At 37.1% G+C, this 15,403-nt stretch overlaps 1 long non-coding RNA gene across 1 annotated transcript; it reads right to left on the reverse strand.

The window, feature by feature from the left end:
• Positions 1-1,628: 1,628 nt before the first annotated feature.
• LOC140533466 (uncharacterized) lies at positions 1,629-11,672 on the reverse strand. The gene is made up of 3 exons (XR_011976932.1): positions 11,261-11,672; positions 6,519-6,648; positions 1,629-1,724 (listed from the first exon to the last, which is right to left on the reverse strand). It is a non-coding gene; the product is annotated as an uncharacterized lncRNA (long non-coding RNA).
• Positions 11,673-15,403: the final 3,731 nt, after the last annotated feature.

Consider the following 15,403-nt stretch of genomic DNA (forward strand, 5'->3'; position numbering starts at 1 on the left):
AGAACAACTATTATGCAAGAGTTAGAATGATAGAACTCACTTTGAAGGTTTGTGTGTATAATCAGAGTAGAGATATAAAAGTATAGGTAATTATATGTGTGTATATCTATATATAGTTAGATACATACACACACACATACACACAGACACACACACAATAAATTGAGTTCAAACTACCAGGAGAATTGTCATTCTGTAAGGGTACAAAAGATTCAGAAGGATAAGAGGAAAGTCATAGATTTGTGAAACAGAATATATATATGTATATATATATATATCATATATAAATATATATATGTATATACATATATACATATATATATATTGCCTGCCTGTTCATACCTATCTTTTAAAGGTAAGTCATTTCGTATTTACCATGCTCTTTAAAGATATCCATTTATCAGAAGAAAAAAGCCAGATAACAGCATGTGTGTGCAGTTATATTGACTTTTTTTTAACTCGTGCTTTTTTTTTTTTTACCAGTTATTTTCTAAGCCATCCATTCATTTCCCTCACAGTATTATCTCTAATAACAACCCAACTGACAAAATGACTATGCATGTCAGTGTGGGCAATATTTCACATCCATAGTGCCTTTTTCCCTTTTCTTCTGGGAGAGGAGACATACTTTTTGTCATCTGTCCTCTAGAGCTGGTATTAATCATCATCTTTAATTTTAATTACTTTTTTCAATGTAGTTGTCATTTACATTATCATAGCAATTATAGGAGGTAGTGTGTTACATTGGGTAAAAGGTCAGCAATGAAGCCAGGAAGACCTAACTTTTACTCCTGATTTGGACACATATGAGCTATACAAACTACTTAACCATGGGCAAGCCTTCTTGGTTCTCCAGCAATTCTTTAAGTTACAAGGGGCAGCTGGTGGTGTGGTAGACACAGAGTGTGGGTCCTGAAGTCAGGAAGATGTCTTCCTGAGTTCAAATCTAGCCTTAGACAGCTATGTGACTGTAGGAAAGTCACTTGATCCTGCTTGCCTCGATTCCTTATCTGTAAAATGAGCTGGAGAAGGAGATGGCAAGCCATTCCAATATCTCTGCCAAGAAATTGGATTAGGAAGAGTCAGAAAACTGAAATGCCTGAACAACAACAAAAATAGGTTACAAATGATGATGATTGTCATTAAAAATTTTTGTACATAAATGAAATCATCAAAACAAGAAAAGTTATTTGTATGTCTTCCATGTTTCTTTGAATTTCAAATTTTTTGTTATAGCAAAATTTATTTGACAATATTCACTTACCACAATTTATATAATTATTCTTCAATTAGAAGCAGAGATTTAGAACTTACAGAGATATCACAGATCACCTAGTCTCACCTCCTCATTCTCTAGATGAGGAATGGGCCACCTCTTATTTTTAGATTTTATTCCCTAAAAAGTGCTGCTATTAATATTTTGTTAGGTATAGGTGCTCTCTATCCTGTTCCACAAGACTATAGTGTCATTGACAATCTGGTATACTGGGGATTCTCTAAGGCAAGAATGGGGAGAAAGACTACTTTATAGGCCTCTTGAAAAGCATGAAACTGAGAGATGGATTGTCCTAGGTGAGCAATAGCAGAAGAGCCAGGTTAACTGAATTGTAAAATGAATAAAAATGTACCTGAAAAAGTGAAGGTTTTCCCATCTTCCCAATACCAAAATCTATTTCCTGCACAAGTAATTAATTATGTACAGCCTCTTATTTTCTGAAGAATCACTGTGAAAACATAATAATATTCTAATTTAGGACCCAGTAAGTAACTGAAGAATATATCAGTCTGAGTCAGTCATAGGTTCTTAATTTCTCTCTCTCTCTCTCTCTCTTTCTCTCTCTCTCTCTCTCTCTCTCTCTCTCTCTCTCTCTCTCTCTCTTTTTCTCATGTTTGCATGAGTGCAGTGTAGGACAACTTCTTTAAATAATATTTTAAAATGCATAAAATAAAATATACAGGATTCCAAAGGAAACCAATTATACTATGATAAAGATATTTTTTTCTCATCCAAGTTCACAGACCCTTGAAATCTCATATTAAAAACCTTTGGTCTTAGTTCTTCACAAAGCCCTACGAATAAGATAATCAAAGCTCATCTTAAGAAAAACCTGGGACTATTAAGGTATAAAAGTATCAAAAGTATTAATGGCTTCCAAAGTGTCAGAAAATTATTCAAGCTCCCCACTTAGGCAAACAAGCGTGTCAGAGTCCTTTAGCAGATCAGCACCTGCAGCCAGCCCCTGCAATCTGTAATTCAAGCTGACTCCTGCAGTCCCACTGACCTTGACTCTTGTACTACATACCAAGCACAACTGGAGGTCAGTCTTAAAATACACTAGAAAATGTAAGCACATGTTCTCATCCTTAAGTGCCCCAGCTGAATGTAACACCCTTCATTGGAAATGCCAGCAGCATCCCCTTCACAGCAGTTCTACACATATACAATTCAGCTGGTTCTTCCAAGACCCTAATAACTTCCTCCTCCTCACTCTCTACCCTGAGGAAAGGCAGCTAGTGGCTCCCCAATGAGACCTTTTAACAAGTGCAGATGGGCATTACTTTGACTAATTCCCAGGGGCTGTCGTTTGGATAAAACCATTTTCTAATTCACTGGGTAGTAGGAGTGCCCACACTCATGTACAATTTAAGAAAGTATTTCTCCACCTAAACTCACTATGGTTCTTTAAAATACATGAATGTGTTACCATATTGTTCTACTTTCTGCATGGTTCAGAGGGCGGACATCAGTAGTTAGGAAAAAAGGACGAAGGGAATAAGCCAGCTCTCTGTTAGGCCCTGAGCCAAGTACTTTACAAATATTATCTCATTTAAGCCTCAAAACAACCCTTTGAAGTAGGTACTGTTATTATCCCCATTTTATAACTCAGGAAACTAAAGCAGGTAGAGATTAAATGACTTGCCCAGGGTCACATAGCTAGTAAGTATCTGAGGTTAGATTTGATTGTAGATCTTCCTGATTCGATGCCTAGAGCTCTATGGACTGCATGCACCACAAGAGGAAGGATTATAGATCTAGAGCTTTAGGGATTCCAGAGACCATCTAGTCTAGTTCCCTCAGTTTAGAGATAAGAAACCTTATGCCCAGGAAGTTGAGACTTACCCAAGGTCACACAAACTAAGCATCAGAGATTGAATTGGCACTCAAGTTCTCTGAATCAACAATGAATCTTTTACTTCTGAACTACATTGTTTCCTGTAAGTCAGATTTATATGCATGTAAGTATGTTTGGTATATACATATACTACATAGATGTATAAATAGAAATAAACACACACATATTTATACATACATATGTGTGTCTATGTGTGCATGTATATATGTGCACCCACACACATGTGTGTGCACACACGCACACACACACACATATATATATCTGTGGTGCAGTGGATAAAGCATGAGGCCTGGATGCTGGGAAAGTCACTTAACCCTGATTACCTCAGTTTCCTCATCTGTAAAATGAGCTGGAGAAGGCAATGGCAAATCACTCCACTATCTTTGCCAAGAATGCCCCAAATGGGGTCACAAAAAAGGAAGACATAACTGAAAATGGCTTAAAAACATGTGTATGTATGTATGTATGTATGTGTGTGTGTGTTTTAACAATAAGGACAGTTTTTGTGTGTGCCGATAAAAATGGATATAGACCACTAATTATGGAACACCAGTATAAGATATTATTCTGTACCTCATATTATTTCTTCTTTGATTAGCTTTTAATATAATTATATCACATAATACTGTTTATGATAATATAATTAATATATAATTTATATAAAATAGAATTTTATATGTAATAATATATAATATAATTTTATAATTACATATAATTATAGTCATATACAATCATATACAATATAATTAGCATCATAACTACATTTTTTGGAGGGACAACCAGATCTGTGATTTCATTCAAACAGGGAATTTCCAATCCTGAAACTCCCGATGCCAAAGTATATGAGTGTTTGTTGTGCCATTTTTGGCTTTAAAGTATTGCCTGCACCACTGAGAAGCTAAGGGACATGCCTACCATCACATAGCAATTATGTCAAAAAGGTCAGACTTGACTCCAGCTATCCCCTATTCCAAGATCAGTTTATTATCCACTATACCAGGTGACTTCTCCTGCCAGTAACATTTTACAATATAGCTAAGTATCATTCAGATAAGGCTTTAAGGTTTTCAGTTCTTTTCATATGTTATTTTATATGAGACTAACAACAACCATGTAGGTAATAGAGATAATGTTAGCCCCACACCCAAGAATACAGTCAGGCTATGAGTTGTAGAGAAGGTTGACCTACACAGATTAAAATGGAATTTTTTTTATTAGGAATTCTTTTATCAAAGAAATGGTAGGTTCAGTCCCCTATCTCTATTTCATCTTAAATCTACTTAAGTCTTGCAGCATTAGAAAGATTTCCTCTAGGCAGTATGCTGCTGATTTTATTTCATGCTTTTTTTGCTTTTGATAGAGAAATTCAATATATTTGTAAAAATCATAATTATTAAATTTTACCTTCCTCCTACCAAAGAGTCTTTATGACCCCATTTCTTGACAAAGATGCTCTAGTGGTCTGCCATTTCCTTCTCCAGCTCATTGTATAGAGGAGGAAACCGAAGCAAGCAAGGCTAAGTGATTGACCCAGCTAGGAAGTGTCTGAGGCCAGGTCTGAGCTTGAGACTTGCTGACCCCAGGCTCAGAGCTCTATCCACTGTGCCACTCAGCTTCCTTTATGACCCTCTCAAGCCTTCTTTCTTCCAGGCTAATCATTTTCCATTTCATACTGGTAAGTCTCCTTTGAACATGTTCTAGTCTATCAATGCCCTTCATATAGATCTCCAGAACTGAAAATAGTCTTCTCAATGTTGCCTTGTCAAGGTTATTTGTGATTGGATTATTGGCAATCACAGATAACTAGGTGGTGCAGTGGATAAAGCTCTGGAACTGAAGTCAGGAAGACCAGCCTCAGAGATCAAATAGTTTTGTGACCCTGAAAATTTACTTGACTTCCATCTGCCTCAGTTTCCTCAATTTTATAATGGCAATAACGATAAAACCTAGCTTTCAGAGTTGTGAGATAAATTAGATAATATTTGTGAAGTATTTAGCATAGTTCCTGGCACATAATAGTGTGTGGGATGGCTCAGGTCCCCACATAAATCAATTACTCAGAGGCCTCTCAAAGTTATGACAGAAAAGTGATTTATTCGATTTTTAAGAAGCGGGGTTAACCTGTAGGAGGAGGAAAGCCGAAGACAAAGAAAAGGCAGTGATTTATATAGACTCTAACGCAAGTCCCTCCCCCGCCACTGACCATTATTCTCATTAGCTGAGAATATGATCTTACATTCTAGACACAAAATCTAACCAATCCCTTCTGAAATGAAGACAGTGAAGAATTAGGTAAACTTTATCCAATCATTGAGACCCTAATGTACTACACAGTTTTATAGCCTTATATGGAATTATTCCGTTCTAAAAATATAGTAACCTTGAGCCTCTCAGTCTTACCTCACCCCTGGTAGAAGAATTACAATCTGAGAAGTCTTCACTAAACCTATCCCACTCAATCCCTCCTCTTATTTATTAACCTAAAGACTTCTCATGGATATTTCAACCACAGTTCTGTAACATGATCTCACGCTGTCACCTCATCCCAATTGGGATCATTCCTGTCTTTTGTCTCCACTGGTGCCCATCCTTCCTTCTTTAGTATCATCAACCGAATGGCTCCTTCGGTCCTCTCTTCTCTTCTAGCAAGTTTTAGTAGAGAATTTCTAACTATTTTAGTAATAAGTGAAATCAAACAAGGTAAACAAATAAGAAGTAATATGACACCACTAATTGCTATGATGCCAAACCACAGTAATCTCTTCCACCAGCTCTCTTCAAAACAGGACCACCAAGATGTATTGAAAAGAGAGTTCCAAGTTTGTACAGGAACATGAGTAACCTTCCTGATATTTTTGGTGATCTCTTTCACTATTCTTCCATTATCATCAATTTTTAAGCAACATGTAGATAAATTGAGTTTCCCACAAACTCCCCCTTCTTCTCCAAGTAAATAATCTAAGATCAACCTATGTTGCAGTACTGCTTCCCTAGTTTGTGTGGCTTGATTGGCCAATAAGTCCAAATGTTCTGCTGTTTGATTGGTAATAATTTCAACTACTGCTTGGAGTCTATTTAATAGATATATAGGGGTTCTATAACTCCAACTCTCATCTTGAGCCCAAGTTGCGGGCCCATACTCTCTGATTATCCTCTCAGGAGGCCAAGTGTCACCCCACCCATTTGCATTTCCAGTTTGAGTGAGGGAGGTGTCAATGTTCCCCTTCCTTTTGGCTAGATCATCAGACCATCAAAGAATTTAGGTCTCACCAATCCAATATAACAAACACCCCTCCAGTTTAACAGAAGGTGAGTATAAGCTGTCTGTCCACATATCCAATAATGTCCTCTCAAAGCAGGATTTTCCTCTAGAAACAGTCTTACCTTATAATCCACAGCCGGAAAATACTTCACATCTTCCCGCCCTAATGGTCCTCCTTTCATGACCTCTGACTTACACCTCCATAGTTGTTGCTTCCTCTTCCATATACAACGTTGATAATTCTTCCCAGGTCTATTGATTACATTCCAGAAAGTATCAAACATCATTCTATGTGTCCCATTCTCCCACTTCCATACCCATTCTTTATATTCTGTGTTATTCTTAGTACTATTCATATATGTGCAACTCCACAAATAGTCATAGTCATAACCCCTTCACATTCTTTCCCTTATAAATCCTTCCCTTCATACAGAGATTCAAAGGGAAAGGTAAATTAATGAATTGTCCATTTAGAGGTTCCATATCATACAGCAGTCTGGGGAGAAGTATCATCTTATGCAGTTTTCTGATCTGGATGCTCCTTCAAACAGTCTTCAGCACAGCATCTCAGCATCTTCTTCTCTTCATCTTCTTGTAGAAATCCAGATGTCCACTCTCCTGCAAAACTGAACTTAATACCATCTTAGATTACCATTCCTATCACTGCTACAAAAATCAAAATTGAAACTTTGACAATTTGTCATTTTTTTTAAAAGAAAAGAAAATTCACATTAAAATGCAGCTTCTACATTTCACAGTAATTCATTATTCATTCCCTCATTAGGAAGATGAGATTTCACTAAGGAGTCAATACCAGGCTCCAGTACTTATATAAACACAATAAATAATCATTTTTAACACAGTGCATATCACATCATAAAACAATTCCAACTTCTTATCATGTGATGCTTCTTTTAAAGCATTTACAATATAGTCCACAAACCATTTTTCATTTAACATTAACCAACTAAGACAAAATAATAACTATGCATGCTAGTCTCACAAGCCCTTGACCTAATCATCTCCACACTATTACTAAGAATTAAAGGACCCTAACTTATTGTTGTTGGTCTAAAGTCCTAAACCTGTTAGCTCAATTTTAGACTTAACCTCAGATGTTCCCCACCAACAATCTATTATTCAACAGATCTGGTATTATTACTTACAAAACTTATGATTTTAGAAATTTGCCATTAAGAGTAGGGACATTTCAGGGAAACAACATCTCCCTTACTTCATGTCAGTTCCAGGCAGGAGTAGATTGTCAACTGGCATTCAGCCAGGCTTCAAGTCTGCCAGGTGTCAGTGGGGAAATTGAGTCAGGAGAATCCTACCTCAGCCCAGGCTGAACAGCCGCTCTCCCTACCTTCCCATGAGATCACCTTTTGCAATTCATACCAGCATCTCACAGGCTTACTGGCATCATGGATCAGTGGCTCAGACCGCCTCTCTTGCTCTCTACACCTGGAGTTAGACTCAGAAGAACAGTCAGTTAATAGTCCCACAAAAATCTTAAAATAGCAAGCTCCAATAATCAGTTTCAGACATGACTAATTTCACATTGGCCAAGGAACATCTTTTGAAGCAGGTCTTAAGTAGCCTACATGCCTTTCTATACATGTTCTAGTTCCTGATTGAATAACAATCATAAGTCATTGCTCTAGTAGATTTATATCTGTTTCCCAAACTACTTTATCCCTTTCTAACCCTGCTCAATCTAAAAGAATGAGCTACACATGTGATAAGTTCAAACACTAACTTGAATTTTTATGTTCATGTAATGAATTCAAATCAAAACAATCATTTAACTTTCAATGCCAAATATTACCAGACACTACCTACCTCTAAGAAAATTAGACTGAAATTCTTTTTCCCAAACTGAAGATGTCTCTGATTTAGTCTCAGTAATTAATTCAGTTAATTGTTTTAATACTAATTGCTTTTACATCATTTTGTAACATGTAAAGATCTCATTCCAAGTTGGGACCTTTGTCCATTACCCCAAAAGAGTTTTAGTCTCATTTGTCTAAAGGCCTTGGAAAACCTCACCTTGAAAACTCCTTGGTTTTTTTTTCCATGTGAACCAGCTCTCTTAAGGTCCACTCTATCACTATGCCCAAGTCTATTCCACTTCCCACTCTTAGTTCTATCAGTCCAAATCTCCAGTTTACTGGCCACTCCCATCAAGACCATTCCTGGAGCTCCCAGACCACCTGGGGCCACCACCCCCGCCCTTTTTTTAAAAGGGATTCCTTTCCCTGAATCCTTCTGTAAATAAAATACAATTACAGTTAACTTTCAATCCCAATCTTGTTCTACGTAACAATGATACAACATCTATTTATTCCCATTAAATTTTAGAAAAAATGTTCCCAGGGATTTTATTTACATCTTAGATCTTAAATTTGCCCTAAAAAGCCAATCACTGAAGATCATTTCTTATACATTTTCAAATTCTCACCAAAGCAAGTTCTATATACAATCTCCTCAGCTACTGGGGCTGTACTTGTTACTAGCCTGAGGACTGCTTTTTTCCCCCACATATTCACACAGTGTACCAGCTTTAGGTTTTAGCATTAGAATTACAAATGGCAAACATAATTTTCATAAGTGATAACAAATTGTTTTAGCTATGAACCCAAACAATAAATTTCAGAAGACATCAATTGCATTTTCATATCCTATTAGAGAAACTGAATTCTTCCCGCTTTTGTAACTTACAAATACAAATTGGATAGGTAGGCCTTCCAAAAACCCATACAAAAGATTTTACAAAGTATTTCTTAATACAGCAAATATTTCCTCTCTTACACACAGTTTGCAATTTATCATAATCCCCTTGAAACTAATTGACAGAAATCACAAGAAAAGACCTAAACCCAAACCCTTTTCACATTTGCCCATAAACTTTCTTTTACAAACATAACTTTAGAGTAAATGCTTGATTCATGGCAAAAACAATTTTAGCTAAAATTTCCTTTTCAACAACAGAAATAAACTTTTAACATAATACATCCTCAGATGGAACAGGCTTGAAAATCACACTTACATATACATATGTATGTATATTTTTAAAGCATTCTCATTTTCTTAATAAGAATGCTACAACAAGGAAACTCTTACAAAAAAAATTCAGAACAGCTCTTTTTAACCAATTCATTAATTAACTTAACAATGCAATTTCTAATACAATATTTAGATGGATTACCTAAAAATTTAAACTTGTTTAAGTTTACTTAAAACTTAAAATAAGCCATTAACCTATTCAGCTCTTTTTATAACCACATGTAAGTTTCAAATTATCAAATTTCTATCACATCCTTTAAAAAAACCCCAATCTATATGTAATAAATTACAAAATTTAAAATTGTGTAACAGTTACATTAGATTAATGTTGCATCTAACAAATACCTATCCTTTTGTTACTGGATCTAACATTTTTTTTTTTTGGCAGAAATGCCACTGGGTGTCTCTGCCCTCCTCTTATTTGTGCCAGGATTCCCAAGGCCACCCCCTTCTGGCTCTCCCACTCTGCAAAGAAAAAGAAAAACCTAAATTTATTTTTTTTTACTTTAAATACATTGTCTGGAATCAAATATATTGATCTAATTAAACCTAAATTCAAAACTCTCAGCTCTAAGTTCCTTACTTGAGATTTTTTTACTTCCTAATCTTCTGCTTACTTCCACCAAACTTTAATAAATTCTAACCTATCTTAAACGTTAAATTAAGAATGACACGTCATCTATTCATAATTCCAAAAACGACCAGAATGAATTCAATTAACTTTCTGTTATTTCCCAATACACTAAAATTTCTTCTTTTGGGTGAGGCAGGAAATGGTTAAATGGTTGCTAGCATGCCTCTTTGGTCTGAGGGAAAAAGATAAATTCCCTCCCTCCCTTTTGTACTTCTTCCAAGCCTTCTGATTACACGGCACCCCTGCTCCTCTCATCATCTCTACCTGCTTAAATTCTCTTGCCTTTCCCTCAAGCCACTTTGAAACTGCACATAACATTTCTTTCTATTCCTAACCTGACACTTCTCCTACATTCTTTTACTTGCTGTTACCAACCATATAAACTGAACAGTAAAATAATTTTTCTCTCCCTTTCTCTCCCTCCTTGTCCCTCTGCCCTTCTGAAACTAATATGGAGGGGTTGAAGAAGGGGAGTAACAGGAATTTCAAGGACAGTTCAGCTCATCCTTTCTGCTCCTGCTGGCTGGCTGGCTAAATTTACAACCTTATCAGATAAAAAGAGACACACAGACTTTCATTCACACAGAAATACCAACACAACATATACAGACAAAACATTTAACAGAAGAGAATAGTAGATATAGGTTTAAATTTTTTGCAAACCCAGTCCTCGGAGGAACCATATTTGGGCCAGATTGTGCCTCCTCCTCCGATATCTTTTCACCCCATATGAAACAACAATACTTAATCATCTTCTTCTAAATTCTTTTCTCTTTAATTTGGTAATTCATGCCAATTTTGTAACTGACTTCCCAAAGGACTATTTACCGGTATTTCCTGACTCCATTCCGAAGCTCAGTGGGGTTTGGACTGCCCCTTCCTCATTCTTTTGGACGAGGGTTGTTACCAACACCTCCGAGTCTATGACCCAACAAATTTTGCTAGCTCCCTCGCTAGCTCTCAGTGGGGGTCACTCACCCACCCACAGTCACCCGGCAAATGTTTTTTGGGGGGCTCTTCACCCTGGGGTCCTGCAGTCCACTAATTTCCACTAATAGTCCACTAATAGAGTCATCACCTTCTCCCCGACTCTATCTAAGACTCAATGAATTAACCCCCAGGCCACCCCCCCCCCACCTCCCCATCCCCCACCCCGGTGCTTACCGCTGGGTCGTTGGTGTACAAGTTGCCTGACTGCAACCTTCAACACCAACCAGTTGGCATTTTCACACACTTCACAGCTGCAGAGTCTTTGGAGTCCTTATCTCTATTCTTTCTGTCCTCACTGAGTTCCTCTGCTTCGGGTCGTTACCTTGCAGAGAGGGAGGCCTGGCAGCCCTTTTCAAAGACCGAGGTGGGGGAAAAAGGCCTCTCCCACGGGCGCTCCTGTCTTTTGAACTGAGCTGGTAGCCGTCTCTCAGAAAGGTCACAGATCCCGGGAGAATGCCCCCAAACTGTATGGGATGGCTGAGGTCCCTACATAAATCAATTACTCAGAGGCCTCTCAAAGTGATGACAGAAAAGTGATTTATTCAATTCTCAAGAAGCCGGGCTAACCTGTAGGAGGAGGAAAGCCGAAGACAAAGAAAAGGCAGTGATTTATATAGACTCTAACGCAAGTCCCTCCCCCCGCACTGACCGTTATTCTCATTAGCTGAGAATATGATCTTACATTCTAGACACAAAATCTAACCAATCCCTTTTGAAATTAAGACATTGAAGAATTAGGTAAACTTTATCCAATCATTGAGATCCTAATGTACTACACAGTTTTATAGCCTTATATGGAATTATTCTGTTCTAAAAATGTAGTAACCTTGAGCCTCTCAGTCTTACCTCACCCCTGGGAGAAGAATTGCAATCTGAGAAGTCTTCACTAAACCTATCCCACTCAACAGGATCATCATAAAGGCTCATTTCCTTTTTCATTAGCTGTACTTTTGCTGGACACTATCTCTTTCCTAATTCATTGTTCAGTCTAAGTAGTTTTTTTGGCTGCCATGTTACAACACTGTTCATCCACATTTGGTTTGAAGTAAAATCCTCACTTTTATCAAATCAGTTGTTATCTACCTATACCTCTTTCATCTTATGTCTGTAAATAGATTTTTTTTAACTCAATTGTGGGACTTTGGTTTTAATCTTGCTAAATTTTATATTATCAAGCATTGGTCTTAATGAGACACTTGCAAATTCATAAAGGACACATATATCATGCCAAGGAAGAAGCCAAGAATGTCTCCTATAAGGACAGGAAAAATTCTTCCTGTTTATTTCTCCACTGGCATAAGGTCTTTCACTAAAACATAGTACACTAGAATGAACTGTGTTTAACTACCTAAATAGCACTGCTAAGCTTTAGTAACTGATGTTAGGACCCAGCCGTGGATGCTATTTATTACCTAATTCCTTTTCATATCTTCTGAAACTAGTATAAACCGAAGATGGTGACTTGGTCTTGCTCTTTAACTGGTACAATAAGTTGAGATGGATTTATGTTGCTATTTCCTGACTGGTATATTTTTTTCCTCATCCCTCAACTCAACTTGGGTTTGAAAAAAAGGAGTAAATCTAACAAAGATCATGACAGCTAGATTAAACTCTTTCTATGAATTCTTAGGGGCATGTTCACATATCTCTCCTGTTCACTTAATGAAAACATATATTCATAAGATATAAATTGATATACTGTGTAGGAGGTATATAAGACCATTTTAATCACATGGAGGAACAGCTAATCTTCCTTGTTGAAGATTTCCTGTTGTATATTAATACTCTGGAAATTGTTTCCATCTTGCCCAGTGATACAACTAGACCCAGCTTCTAGGGTGTAAATAACTCATGGGTCAACTCAGAAGGGCCCTGCATTGGAAAGTATAATACCTCAGCCAAGTCATTTTTCTGAAAACAGTACTTCTAATGTGGCCATGCTGAAAATCTTCAACACCAAGACTGTCTCATGTTATTCTCCTTCTTAGATATTTAATTTTCTCAGTTGATCCTCATTATCTCTTACATGACCTATAGCCTCTTTATCTCCCACGTCTAGGCCTTTGGGTGCTATCATTCATGTGTTGCTTTTAATTCTTTATCCCATGGTGTGATGGCAATCAAAATAGGATCTTTTGCTGTTTTTGTTTAAGTATAATCAAGTTCCTCTGATTGAATCTTGTCTTTATCAATCAAGTCTTTACAAGGAATAAAGTACAGAAATAAGTGTTTCTTTAACTAGAAACAGTGTATGTATTTGTATTGTTAATTATTTTAGTATGATTAAAGATCTTTCCCACCCATTGATGGGCCTGCCCATAGTGGGAAGCTTGATTAGGGGAGTTGTTTAGTAGTAGGGTCCCAAGTACCTTTTGTTTTTTTCAATTGAGACAGAGGGTTGTGATCAAAGTGTTGGTCAAAGGGTTGTGATGCCCTCTGGCTCTAAAAAAAGGTATAAATACTCTGAGTTGAGGTTTTACTTTGGGGCTTAGCTTTTGGTAAGAAGATATGAGTGCCAGGTAAGGATTCTGGGAAGCTACTAAGGAGCGCCCTGGCTTTCAGAACCCAGATGTCCTGCATTCCTCTCTAGTAACTGGTCAGACAGCTGTACCTGCCTGTTGAATTGTGGTCAGGCAGAGGAAGCCATGTCTGTCGATTACTTTGGGGTTCAGGGTGTTGAGTTCCCTGAACTAGGTGAATGATATATGTACTTGGTTTAAGGAATGATACATGTGCTTGATTAAAGTGATTGTTAACCCCTTGAAAGTTGTTTTTCTTTTATAAATGCAGATCTATGAACCTGTGATAGCAGGTTGCTCCTGTGGATGTTGGGGTGCTTACTGATACACATGGGTTCTACTCAGCCAAGAAGAACGGAGTCCATCAATCATTCAGTAGAAAGATGACCCTTTCAGCATGCATAAGTATAGCTGAATTTGAAGACTTTAGCAACTTGTTAGGCTACTGGTGGTGCCATAGTGCCTAGAGTGCTGGCCTAGGAGTAAGGAAGTCCTGAGTTCAAATATGACCTCAGACACTTACTAATTCTGTGACCCTGAGCAAGTCACTTTAACCTATTTGTTTCAGTTGTTTTTTTTTTTCCATATGTTAAATGAGATAACTATACCTCCCAGGGGTTTTGTCCTGATTAAATGAGATAATAATTGTAAAGAACTTAGCATAGTGCCTGGTACATAGTAGGTACTAAACATTAGCTATTATCATCTTAATATTTAGGAGTTAATATGTTGTAGGAGGAACTCACAAGGTAACACAAAAGATTAGTAAATTAAGTACTTTCCTGGAGCTCAGAAAAACTATCCCTTTTACATTCAGTATAATTCTGACAGCCCTGGCAGCACCCTCATTTCTCATATTTTTATTGGCTGGGCCTTTTACCCATTTGGCAAGACATTGCAAAGGTCTTTTTAGCTTAGTACATATTTAAATGTTGAATGAGAAGGGAACAGCCTGAGAGTCCCAGATACTCACTTTCTTGTGAGACTAGTCTAGAATAAACTTCTGTTAATACAACTTTTAGGTCATTAGTTTAGGGACTGGAAATTAACAAGACAAACATCTGATTGAAGAGTGTTTACATATTTCTTTCTGTGAATAATGTATATTCCACTAGATAACCCTTTGGATCTCTCCTCCCCCCAACTAGAGGATTTGTTAATGATAAGTGACTTTTGTTTCATGGTTGTAAAAATTCCATTATTTCTAAGCTCTTTTGTAACCATTTTAGAGTCCCTCATGGTCTAGTTTACATACTAATACCATAGTTTATAATCAAGTAATCAATAGTTACTTAGAGATGGAGGTAGAAGACATCCATAGACAGTAAACAGACTGGGCTTGAAGTGAACCTTCTTTCCCAGTAAGTGCAGTGAGGCACAATGTGTTTTCCTTTTTATCAGCATTTGACTGGAGAAAACCAAGATGCATATGTAAATATATCAGTATTTTCTAAACAAAGACTTATCCACTCTATAGGTTGTATATGAATACATCTCTTTTTATTTTTATTTGAATAGGAACAATTCTAAGGGTAGTAATAACAACAGACATCAAAGTGTAGTGGATAGAGGCCCACCCTTTAAGTCAGGAATGTCTGGGTTCAAATACAGCATTTATCACATGCTGGCTGTGTGAAATACTTTAACTGTTCAGTCTAGAGGCAACTAAGGCTGTAAAAGTTACAGAGGAGCTGGTAACTTGCAGTGACAGAGGAAGTTTCTTCATGAGCAGTTCCCTATACTCATGAAATAATAGGTCTAGGTCTCAAATGGTAATTTTAAAGGTCTCACATTATAT

Source organism: Notamacropus eugenii, chromosome 3 (assembly GCF_028372415.1).
Source record: "Notamacropus eugenii isolate mMacEug1 chromosome 3, mMacEug1.pri_v2, whole genome shotgun sequence".
Taxonomy (NCBI): Eukaryota; Metazoa; Chordata; class Mammalia; order Diprotodontia; family Macropodidae; genus Notamacropus; species Notamacropus eugenii.